Here is a 12,273-nt window from a genome sequence, read left to right on the forward strand (position 1 = left end):
TCAACCTCGGAGAAATCGAGCATTAAAGGTAAACAGTTGTCCAAATAGAAAATCATCGCCCCCACCTCGATGGAATTGAAGCAACAGGTAATCAAAGACGAAGACGAGGATTTCCTTACTCCCCGAACCTTCCTCGTTCCCGAAGAATCTGGTGCAACCATATCAGCCATCGAGGGGCTGGAGCAGGTCATTTTGATCGAATACATGCCCGAGTAAAATGTATACCTGGGAACAGAATTAACCCCCGAAATCAGGAAGAAACTCATTCAATTTCTTATTAATGATGTGGATTGATTTGTATGGTCCCATTTAGATATGACAGAGATTCCATCAAAAATCACCATGCATCGGCTAAGCACCGATCCTAGGTTCAAATCGGTGAAGCAAAAAAGGAGGCCTTAGCCCAAGGTAAAGCATGCTTTCTTAGAAGACGAGGTAACCAAACTTATTAAAATAGGATCTATCTGAGAGGTAATGTACCCCGAGTGGTTAGCCAACATAGTTGTAGCTCCTAAAAAAACGAAACAAACTTAGAATGTGCGTATATTATAAGGACTTGAGCAAAACATGCCCTAGAGATTCTTTTCCCTTGCCAAGCATCGACCATACGATCGATGCCATGGCTGGCCACGAGACCCTAACTTTTCTTGATGCCTACTCCGGGCACAATCAGATTTAAATGAACCCAGAGGACCAGGAAAAGACTTCGTTTATTACTAAAGTTGGAACTTATTGATTACAACATAATTCCCTTTGGGCTAAAAAATGTAGGAGCTACATACCAACGCCTAGTTAGTAAAATGTTCGAAGAACAAATAGGAAAAATAATGGAAACTTATATTGATTATATGTTGGTTAAGTCCTGTGTGCATAGTACCATTTAGTTCATTAACAAGAAACGTTTACAATCTTGAGGAAATTTAACATAAAGCTTAACCCGGAGAAATGTGCTTTCGGAGTTGGCTCGGGTAAGTCCCTTAGCCTCACGGTGTCAAATCAGAGTATCGGAATTAGCCCCGATACGATCAAAGCTACCGAGGATATCATAATCGTGAATAGTGTAGAGGTCGTGCAAAGAGGGGCATCTTTGGGTCGATTCATCTTGAGGCCGTCGGATCAGAGTCACCGGTTTTTCTCTTCGCTCAAAAAGAAAAGGGATTTTGCATGGACCCCGGAATGTCAACAAGCCCTAAAAGAACTAAAAGTTATATCTGTCGAGCCCACCTTTGATTCATACCCAAAAGGTAAATGAAAAACGAGAAGCAGCACTTGTTCGAAAGGTCGCCCTCAATACTTGAGACCCAAATGAAGGGAAACTGGGCCCGAACTCGGAAGGACCATACCGAGTCCTCAGAGTTGTTGGTGAATGATCTTACGAACTTAGCACAATTGAAGGTGAACAACTACCAAACAATTGGAAGATATCATTACTCAAATGGTACTACTACTCAGGTATGATTTTAACCTTTTTTCTTAAATCATATGCCTCCGATTTACAGGCTCGGCGGTCCGTTCTAAGCCAAGTCCGGGGAAGGTCGAGTTCGAGACCAGTGGACAATGCTCGAGCTTGAAGACAAAGTGCAATGCACTGGAATGGAAGTCCGAGGAATACTAGGGCCAAGTATGCTCAACCTTGAAATAGTACCGTTATGGATTTGTACAAGAATGAGCTAGATTCCTGCCACGTCCCCAAAGTCATAGCGCAAATCTCGGAATAGGATTGTACGATTCCGTACTAGGCGGTTAGACAGTTGTACCAAGAATATTCCTTAGTGTTAATGGAAATATTCCTTATTTAGGGTTCCCATAATATATAAAGGGGACCCCAATCATTTGTAACATCATCTAATTATTGAGCATAGAATATAATCTTTACTTTTTGCCTATTGTTCATCATAATTGTCCTTTAGCTTCATTGTTCTTGCTTTGATGCTCATACTTAATTGTTCTTACTACCTTAAGCCACCTCGAGGTGACTAAGCTCAAGGTCACTGCTGCTAAGTAACATTGGTTTGATTCACTTCTACCTTTTATTTCTACTTCACATTTCTTGGTTAATAATTGGTATTGAATTAAATCATATATCTTTAAAACCACTAATCAAATTTAATTGTTACTCGTATTTTCAACGTAAACCGTTTTGCGCCCACCATGGGGCTAAAGATAATAGTGATTAATTATTTACTGATTCTCGCTACACACATTGCTTTTGCATTTTTTCTTGTCAGGATTTTTTGATTCTCCGGCTGAAACATGTCTAGCTCACAAAATGCACTCATTCATGACAATGAGGGTCTTGGAGAAAACATCAATGCAGGAGTCGGTGTACCACCGATAAACCTAGGGGAAGTGCCAAATGTGGAACCTGTTGATGTTAGTTCACATATTACTTTGAATGCATATCCAGGCACGGACCTCGAAGGAGATATACGCAGGGAAGCCCGGCCCGGTGGCCAAAGAACACAAGGAATGGAAGAATGGGGAGTCAGCCTCCACGTGATATTCGAGATGCTGCAAGCTCAGGAAATTGCCATCGCTCAATTTCAGAGCCAGAAAAGAACTCCAAACACAAACGAACTAGTAAACACTCAGTGTACTGAACCAGCGTTAGAAAGGCACGATGAAAGTGGCTCGGGGATTGACCCCACGATTATGAGAATGCTCAAGGAACTAACTAAGGGGGTCAAGTCCGGGGAAAAGAAAATTGAAGACAATGATAAGAGGGTGGAATATAACTCCCGAGTAGACCAGATATCGGGGACACCTCTAGTTTTGAAAGGTCTAGAAAAGTTCATGCAAAAACCATTCCTCCCGAGCACAGCTCTGATGCCCATTCCCAAGAAGTTTTGCATGCTCGATATAACTAAATATAACATGACAACCGACCCTAATGAGCATATAACTCCATACACTTGTGAAATTAAAAGAACTGACTTGAATGATGATGAAATCGAGTCAGTTTTGTTGAAAAAATTCGGGGAAACACTATCAAAGGGAGACATGATTTGGTATCACAACTTAGCTGCTAACTCTATTGATTCATTTGCTATGCTAGCAGATGCCATTGTGAAAGCACACGCCGGGGCCATAAATGTGGACACGAGAAAATCGGACATCTTCAAACTATAGCAAAGGAACGACAAGATCCTAAGGGAGTTTGTCCAAGTTTCAGACGAAAGAATGGAATTACCACTTGTCCCCGATTATTAGGGAGTATAGGCCTTTATGTAGGGTCTGAATGAAAGGAGCTCGATCACATCTCTACAGTTGAAGCAGAACTGATCGAATATCTAGCTGTGACATGGTCAGATGTGCACAATCATTATCAATCAAAGATTAGGGTTGAGGACGACCAATTGGGAGCCCCCTAAGGTTCAGTTCATCCTAACAGATTAGCAACCAAACCTCCAATGGAAATAGGCCAGGAATCGAGATTCAACCAAGAACGGTATATGTCATATGCCGATCGAAGGAATAGCAGCCCAAGCCGCAACTCTACTTAGAGCGGTCAGAGAAATGATCGAGGTCAAAATTCTCGAGGACTCATGAGTAAAAGCAGGTTTGATAAGCACGCCGACCCCGCCGAGGCCCCTCAATTATCAAAATACAACTTCAGCATAGATGTATCAGTGATCGTCCCAGCTATTGGAGAATCAAAGATACCAAGTGGCCCAGGCCAATACAAACCGATCCTTCACAAAGGAACCCGAGCATGATGTGCAAGTATCATGGCACACATGGTCATAGAACAGAATATTGGAGGAAACTAAGGGAAGAAGTAGCTCGTTTGTTCAACGAGGGCCGCCTTCGAGAATTCCTAAGTGATTGGGCTAAGAATCACTTCAGGGAGAGATGCAAGGAAAAATGAACAAGAAGAACCTCAACATGTAATCCACATGATCATTGGCGGAGTCACTGCCCCTCAACGACCTGTATTCAAACGCACCAAAGTATCAATAACAAGAGAAAAATGGACTCGAAGCTATGTGCCTGAGGACGTCTTATCATTCCGTGATGAGGAAGCAAAAGGCATATCTCAGCCTCGCAATGACGCCCTGGTAATCTCTATCCTTTTGAATAAAATTCAAGTTAAACGTGTTTCGGTGGATCCAGGTGGCTCAACAAACATAATAAAATCGAGGGTCATGGAGCAATAGGCATACAAGATCAGATTGTATCTGCATCCTGGGTCCTGAATGGATTCAACATGGCAAGCGAAACAACAAAGGGAGAAATCATCTTGCCAGTAAACGTAGCCGGGACCATCCAAGATACGAAGTTCCATGTCATCGAAGGTGATATGAGGTATAACACGCTCCTCGAGAGACCATTAATACACAACATGAGGGCAGTGCCTTCAACTCTTCACTAGATGATGAAGTTCCCAACAGAGGAAGGAGTAAAAACAGTCTACGGAGAGCAACATGCTGCAAAGGAAATGTTTGCGATCAAGGAGGTAGTGCCAATACCAGAGCCTTTGGCCTCAAAGAAATCGAGCATCCGAGATAAACAGGCGGCCAAATAGCAGTTACCGCCTCCAGACTCGATAGAATCGAAGCAATAGGTAATCGAAGAAAAAGATGAGGATCTCCTTACTCACCAAACCTTCATCATTCCCGAAGAATCTGATGCTACCAAATCAACTATCGAGGAGCTGGAGCAGGTTATTTTGATCGAATACATGCCTAAGAAAAAGGTATACCTGGGAACGGGTTGACTCCCGACTCAGAAAAAAATTCATTCAATTTCTTATTGATAATATGGATTGCTTTGGTTGGTCCCATTTAGATATGACAGGGATTCCACCGGAGATAACCACGCATCGGCTAAGCACCGATCCCAGGTTCAAACCGGTGAAGCATAAAAGGAGGCCTCAGTCCGAGGTAAAGCATTCTTTCATAAACGACGAGGTAACCAAACTCCTTAAAATAGGATCTATTAGGGAAGTAAAATACCCCGAGTGGCTAGCTAACGTAGTTGTAGTTCCTAAAAAAGGAAATAAACTTAGAATATGCGTAGATTATAAGGACTTGAACAAAGCATGTCCAAAAGATTGTTTCTCACTGCCCAACATCGATCGTATGATCGATGCCATGGCCGGCCACAAGATCCTAACTTTTCTTGACGCCTACTCCGGGTACAATCAGATTCAAATGAACCCGGGGGACCAGGAAAAGACTTCGTTTATTACAAAATTTGGGACTTATTGTTATAATGTAATGCCCTTCAGGCTAAAAAATGTAGGAGCCACATACCAACGCCTAGTTAACAAAATGTTTGAAGAACAAATAGGTAAAACAATGGAAGTTTTCATTGATGTTATGTTGGTTAAGTCCATGCGCACAAAGGACCATTTGACTCATTTGCAGGAAACATTCAAAATCTTGAGAAAATACAAAATGAAGCTCAACCTGGAGAAATGTGCCTTCGGAGCTGACTCGGGTAAGTTCCTCGGCTTCATGGTGTCGAATAAGGGCATTGAAATTAACCCCGATAAGATCAAGGCCATCGAGGACATCACGGTCATGGATAGAGTGAAGGCCGTGTAAAGATTAATAGGTTGAATAGCTACTCTGGGACGATTCATTTTGAGGTCATCAGATCGGAGTCATCGGTTCTTTTCCTTGCTCAAAAAGAAAAAGGATTTCGCATGGACCCTGGAATGTCAGCAAGACTTAGAAGAATTAAAGCGATATTTTTTGAGCCCACCTTTACTTCACACCCCGAAGGTAGATGAAAAACTTTATCTATACTTGGCAGTGTCTAAGATAGCGGTAAGTGGGGTACTAGTTAGAGAAGAGGAAGGTACGCAATTTCATGTTTATTACGTAAATCTATCTCTAGGAGATGCTAAAACTATGTACCCTCACTTAGAAAAATTATCACTTGCATTGATAAGTGCATCTAAAAAGTTAAAACCATATTTTCAATGCCATCATATATGTGTACTAACCACCTACCCCCATTGAAATGTTTTTCATAAGCCCGAGCTATCGGGCCGATTGGCCAAATGGGCCATCGAACTTAGCGGGTACGATATTGAATATCAACCCCGAACGGCTATCAAGTCTCAAATCCTAGCCCACTTCGTGGTCGATTTTACACCGACCCTCGTACCTGAAGTGGAGAAAGAACTCCTGCTAAGCTCGAGTACAACATCGAGGGTATGGACCCTTTTCATGGACCGTGCCTCGAATGTGGAGGGGCCCGGGCTCAGCATTATTTTAAAGCCACCCACGGGTGATACCATTAGGAAATCTATCAAAACTCATAGATTAACTAACAATAAGGATAAGTATGAGGCCATGATTGCAGGTCATGAGCTAGCCAAAAGCTTGGGAGCAGAAGTCATCGAGGCCAAGTGTGATTCTCTATTGGTGGTAAATCAGGTAAACAAGAGTTTTGAGGTTCGAGAGGATAGAATGCAACGGTACCTGGATAAGCTACAGGTAACTTTGCACCAGGTCAAGGAGTGGAATCTAGATCACGTTCCTCGAGAACAAACTAGCAAGGCCGATGCACTTGCTAATCTAGGATCTTCGGTCGAAGAAGATGACATTGTCCCGGGGACTATCATCCAACTATCGAAGTCTGTGGTTGAAAAGGGTCATGCTGAGATAAATTCAACAAGTTTAACGTGGGACTGGAGAAATAAGTATATGGACTATTTGAAGAATGGAAAACTCCCATTGGACCACAAAGAATCAAGGGCCCTACGAGTCAAGGCTGCTAGGTTTGCATTAGATAAAGATGGAACATTGTACTAAAGAACATTCAATAGACCATTGGCCGTATGCTTGGGGCTAGGGGACACCGGTTATGTTCTACGAGAACCCCATGAAGGCACTTGTGGGAAGTATTCTGGAGCCGAATCTTTTGTTCGCAAAATTATTAGAGCAGGATACTACTGGGACAACATGGAAAAAGATACTAAGGAATTTGTCAAAAAATGTGATAAGTGTCAACAATTTGCACCGATGATCCATCAGCCCAGAGAACAACTCCATTGAGTCGTATCCTCGTGGCCTTTCATGAAATGGGGAATGGATATAGTCGACCCTCTACCAATGGCCCCAGGTAAAGCTATATTAATTTTGTTTATGACTGATTATATTTCTAAGTGGGTTGAAGCACAAGCCTTCGAGAAGGTCCGAGAAAAAGAAGTTATTGACTTTATCTGAGACCACATCATATGTCGATTCGGGATACCCGCCGAGAATGTATGTGACAATGGAAAGCAATTCATCGGCGGCAAGGTAACAGAGTTCCTTGAAGCACATAAAATAAATAGGATTTTGTCGACACCATACCACCCAAGCAGAAATGGACATGTCGAGTCAACAAATAAAACTATCATTAAAAAATTAAAGAAAAAATTGGACGACGCAAAAGGGAAATGGAGAGAAGGTTTACCCGAGGTCCTTTGGTCATATCAGACGACATCGAAGTCTAGCACGGGGGCCACCCTATTTTCTCTAGTATATGCTTCCGAGGCCCTCATCCCCGTCAAGGTCGGAGAACCCAGCTCCAGGTTTTGACATGTATCGGAGGAGTCAAATCATGAGGCCATGAATGCTAGCCTCAAGTTATTAGATGAAAAGTGAGAAGCATCGCTTGTTCAGATGGCCTCGCAAAAGCAAAGGATAGAAAGATACTACAATAGAAGAACCAACCTTCAACATTTTGGAATTGGGGACTTAGTTCTACGAAAGGTCAACCTCAACACTCGAGACCCAAATAAAGGGAAACTAGGCCCGAATTGGGAAGGACCGTATTACAAACTTAGCACGATAGAAGGTGAACAACTGCCAAACAATTGGAACATGTCATTGCTCAAACGATACTAGTGCTAAGCTATGACTTTATCTTTTTGTACATTTGAGTTTAAAACTAACTTGTTACAGATTTTCGGTCGAAGCATTCGAAGCAACGTGATCTCGAAGACACCCTTTTATACGAAGGCCTTAGGTTTTAAAGAATGCGTTGCACTCTTTTGCCCTTAGATCGAATTTTATCCCAAATAGTTTTTACCGGCAAGGTTTTTAACGAGGCAACAACTATGTGCTAACTAAGGAAAACTCAATAGTATTTAAGGCTTATTTTTAATCAACCTCGAATATTGGAGGGCATCACCCTCAGAGGTTATATTTTCAAGGAAAATACTTCACGCCTAAGAGGGCCTCGATAGAAAAACTTTGTAATGGGCTAAACGGTCAGATGAACCATGTCCACATAGAATAGTCGAGCCCCGACGGCAAAGCATGTACGCATGTATTAATTATTTTAATAAGCATTATGTTAATATCAAAAACACTTTGTATCTCAAAGAAGTCTACTATTGTACGAGCTCTACACTTATAATCCTACGGGAAACGGCTCAAGAGTCAAAGCATAAAAGCACCCCCGAATACTTAAGGACTGTCATCGACAGTCAGTACATCCAAGTCATCAAAAACTCGGACTCATAAGACCTCAAAGAGGCACCCCCTCAAAACAAAGGCCAAGGCCAATATACTCGGGGACTAAATTTTTCGAACAAGTTCGAAAAGTTATCGGGAAACAAGTCCAAGTGACAAACCCAAAGGCTATGGACATACTAAAGGCTACAACCAAAATAATGTAGTTCAGAGACGTCCAACTTCCGCTATAAATTAAAGGCCTTCAAACATTGAAAAAATGGTTAAATCAGGCTACCCTCAGCAAAAGCAAAATATAAAGGTCTTCGATAAATTCAGCCCCCCAAAAAATCTAAGGGCTTTGAAAAATTTTACCCTCGAATAATCCAAAGGCGTCGATAAAATCAGCCTTCGAAAAAACCTCAAGAGGTATTCGATTATGTTTACACAAATAAATTACTAATAAGGTTTTGATACGTCGAACCTTCGAAAAACCTATAGGGTACAAAAACACATGCTAGGGCATAACTAAATTTTTACTAAGTCTTTTAGCCAAAAGAGGGAAAAATTATAGACATTTTAAAGGCTGTAATATCATAATGGCCGATGTATAAGAGCATAAGGGCCGATATGTAAGAGCCTAAGGGCCAACTTAAAAAAGCCTAAGGGCCAAAGTCGAGATCCCGTTCTCATTCAACTTAGACTCGAGAACTTTGACATCCCGAGCACACATCAAATCGGTTTAAATTTAGCTCGAGGATTAACACAACCCTAAGGGGTATTATATCGATCAAATAAGAACCTAAGGGTTTATTACGCTCTGAGTCATAACCGATACCCGAGCTGATTATTTGAATTATAGAAATCTTCCACAAATGAGAGAGAAATAAAATTCAACACAAGTCAAGGATAGAATAAAAATATACTATATATTCATAAGGGAAGTTTAACAAAACATATTTACAATGCATGCAAGGGGCCCTTGCACAGAAAAGAAAAAGAGAACCTAATCTATTTCGGGGTCGTATCCCTAGGAGTGCCATCCTTAGGAGCTGCATCTTCGGCAATTCTATCTTCGGGAGCCTCCTCTCCTTCAGGAACATCTTCTTCACCTTCTCCATCACCGAAGCCACTAGCTATATCCTTATCATTGGAAGAGATGAGAAACCTGGCATCAGTTTCCCGCGCCTTTGCCTCGGCTATCTCCTCGGCAAGGTCGAGCACTCTGGCATGGATATCTTCGAGAGTGTCCCTCCGGGCCTGGCATTTGGCCAAATCATTGCTCCGCTTTTCCCGGTCGGAGGCCTCCCTCAACTTGGCTTAAATGGCCATGGTGTCCCTTAAGTATACGACTATAGATTTATCAGCCATAACCTTCATCTTCTCAGCTTCAGCCTCAACTTGTATAGCTTTGGCACGGGCTCTAGCTAACTCTGCCTCCAACTCCTCAATTTTCTTGGCCTGAGCCAGACCCTTCGCTTTAATGCCTCGGAGTTGAGTTTCTACCGAGGCCAGTTGGGCTGTGGCGACTTCCTTATCGGCAGCAAGATGATCCATGATCTTATTCCATCGATGACAATCAACTTTGACTTGATCAACCTCGCCTCGGAGCTGCCCAATCATCTCCAGCTTTTGCTGCAGCTAAGATATCAAAGTGTTAGCCTCCTAAGTAGGGCAAAGAAGGTCGTACTCTGTTAAAATCAGAGTTACCTGCTCATCTAGCTCGGATTCATTTTTCTGAGCTTTGGCCTATTCGGCCCGGAGATCTTTAAGCTCCTCTTCCTTTTTGCTACAAGGGAGCCTTAGGGCCTTCTCTTTGCCCGAAACACTCCTAAGCTCGACCTCACATTGGCTCAGCTTAGCTCTAAACTTGACGATGGCATGTACATGAAATGAAGATATATAAGTCAAAGGAAAAGGAGGAAAGAGAAAATTACAATAATAAAAGAAAGTATTTACCCGAGAGAGGAGATGTTAAGCCTCTTCGAAGATGGTGGATGCATAATTAAGGTCAGTGGCATCCTCGACCCTAGCAAAGCAACCCTGAAAGTGATCTTCCTCGACGACCTTACTCGGATCGGGCATACGCAGAGTGTTAGCTCTTCGATTTCCCCCGTGGAATAAGTTAGCAAAGAAAGGGAATGACCCGTTGTCGCAGCCCTAAGCTCTTCACTTGGGGCGTTCTCATTGGCTTCGAGGGTCTCCGCGTTTGCCCCCTCAGGTACCTTTGTTGGAAGAGGGGGAACAATCTCAACCTCCTCGGGGGCCTTGCCCACATTTTTTTGAATTCCCTCACCATGGGATGAGGTTTCCAGTTCGAAAGTCTTGGCGGCCTTGATTGGTTTCCTGGTTCGAGGTACCAACGCCGACTCTTCGCCATCATTTTCTTCATCCGGGGAATCATGGGCCGAATCTGCGCCCGCATGAGAAAATCTTTTCTGTAGCCTTCGAGCAAGGGTCTTCTTGTCTTGAGGGTCTTCAGGCTTCGAAACACTTTTTCTTTTGTTGTCCATCTCAAGCTGCGTGATTGAAGACTTGGTCCCTTCCTCCAGCGGGGCCAGCCTCATCTCAAATACATCTTTAAGGCCTGCACAAGTAAATGTGGATAAGTTGACGCCACCAACATATGAAAAGTATTTGAAACTTGGGAAAAGCACTTACCATGGTTCTTGGCCTCCCACTTGCCCTTCGATAATTTGTGCCATTTGTGCTCATCATATGGGGAGGTCACGACCAACTTTCGGACCCAATCCTCGAGATCCGGGACGGCAAGAGGTATTCTAGCAACAGTTGCAGAAAAGATAAAAATATTATTACGGGATGTGGAAGTTGAGTATATATAGATATTAGGAAGAAGGACTTCACTTACGATTATAATTCCATCTCTCTGGGAACGGCATTTTGTCCCGAGGAATGACATTTGAGGTCCTTACCCTGACTGTCGTGCCCCATTTTTCTCGCGAAATCGGGTTTAGGATAGTTGGGAGGACAACTCGTTCCCCTTTGGGAATTGGGTTTGAATTGGAGAGTCGTTGCCTAATGATTAAAGTGAATTAGGACACTAGGAAGGAATTGATCTAGAAAACCAAAGATTGGGTAATGGCTAGAAATTATCCGGAGGAAAAGGTGTTAGGCACCCCTCAGGATCCACTAGTGTGGTTTCCGGTTATGCTACAATTGTAACTTTAAGTAACAAGTAGGCAAATAGAAGTTTTAAATATAAGAGGTTTTTACGTAATGGTTGCAAATAGATTAAAGTTTAAAGAAAACAAAAGGAAGCTGAATTTTTTAGGAAAGCAGTTTGAAAATTCTGAAAAAATAAACAAGTAAAGGGAGAGGTGGGTCCTAGGTTTACAAATAATATGGATCACCCCACACAACATCCTCTAATCACTCCTCAAAAAGGGGCTACACGAGATATTATCGTGTGGTCATCATATCCATATCTACCCTTTTCCACCCCGTTAAGGTATTAAAGCGAGAAATGGTTTTGTTACTTATTGTATGCTATTTCCTGCCCCATTCCTATCAGTCCCGGAGGTACTTGGGACTATTAATACTAAAAGGGAGGGGTATGAGGTTTTAAAGGACAAAATTCTAAGGCGACAATCAAAACATATATAGCAAGTATTGGGAAAGCATGTAAACAGATACGGCTTAAATAAACCTCCTTAAACCAAAGAGAGCATATAGTTTTAGCATGTCTTACACGTACTGATTATGGTCTGATTAAACTTAAAAGGTTAAAGCAGGCTGATTTATCACATATTTTCAGATAAGAAGTCCGAATTAGACCTGTCCGCTGGTTGTAATTATCAAAGACTAGTGCAGTTATAGCTTTTACCCTAAAGCTTGCCTAGGTGTTGGGCGAAACCTA

Source organism: Nicotiana tabacum, chromosome 7, assembly GCF_000715075.1.
Source record: "Nicotiana tabacum cultivar K326 chromosome 7, ASM71507v2, whole genome shotgun sequence".
In the NCBI taxonomy this organism is placed as follows: Eukaryota; Viridiplantae; Streptophyta; class Magnoliopsida; order Solanales; family Solanaceae; genus Nicotiana; species Nicotiana tabacum.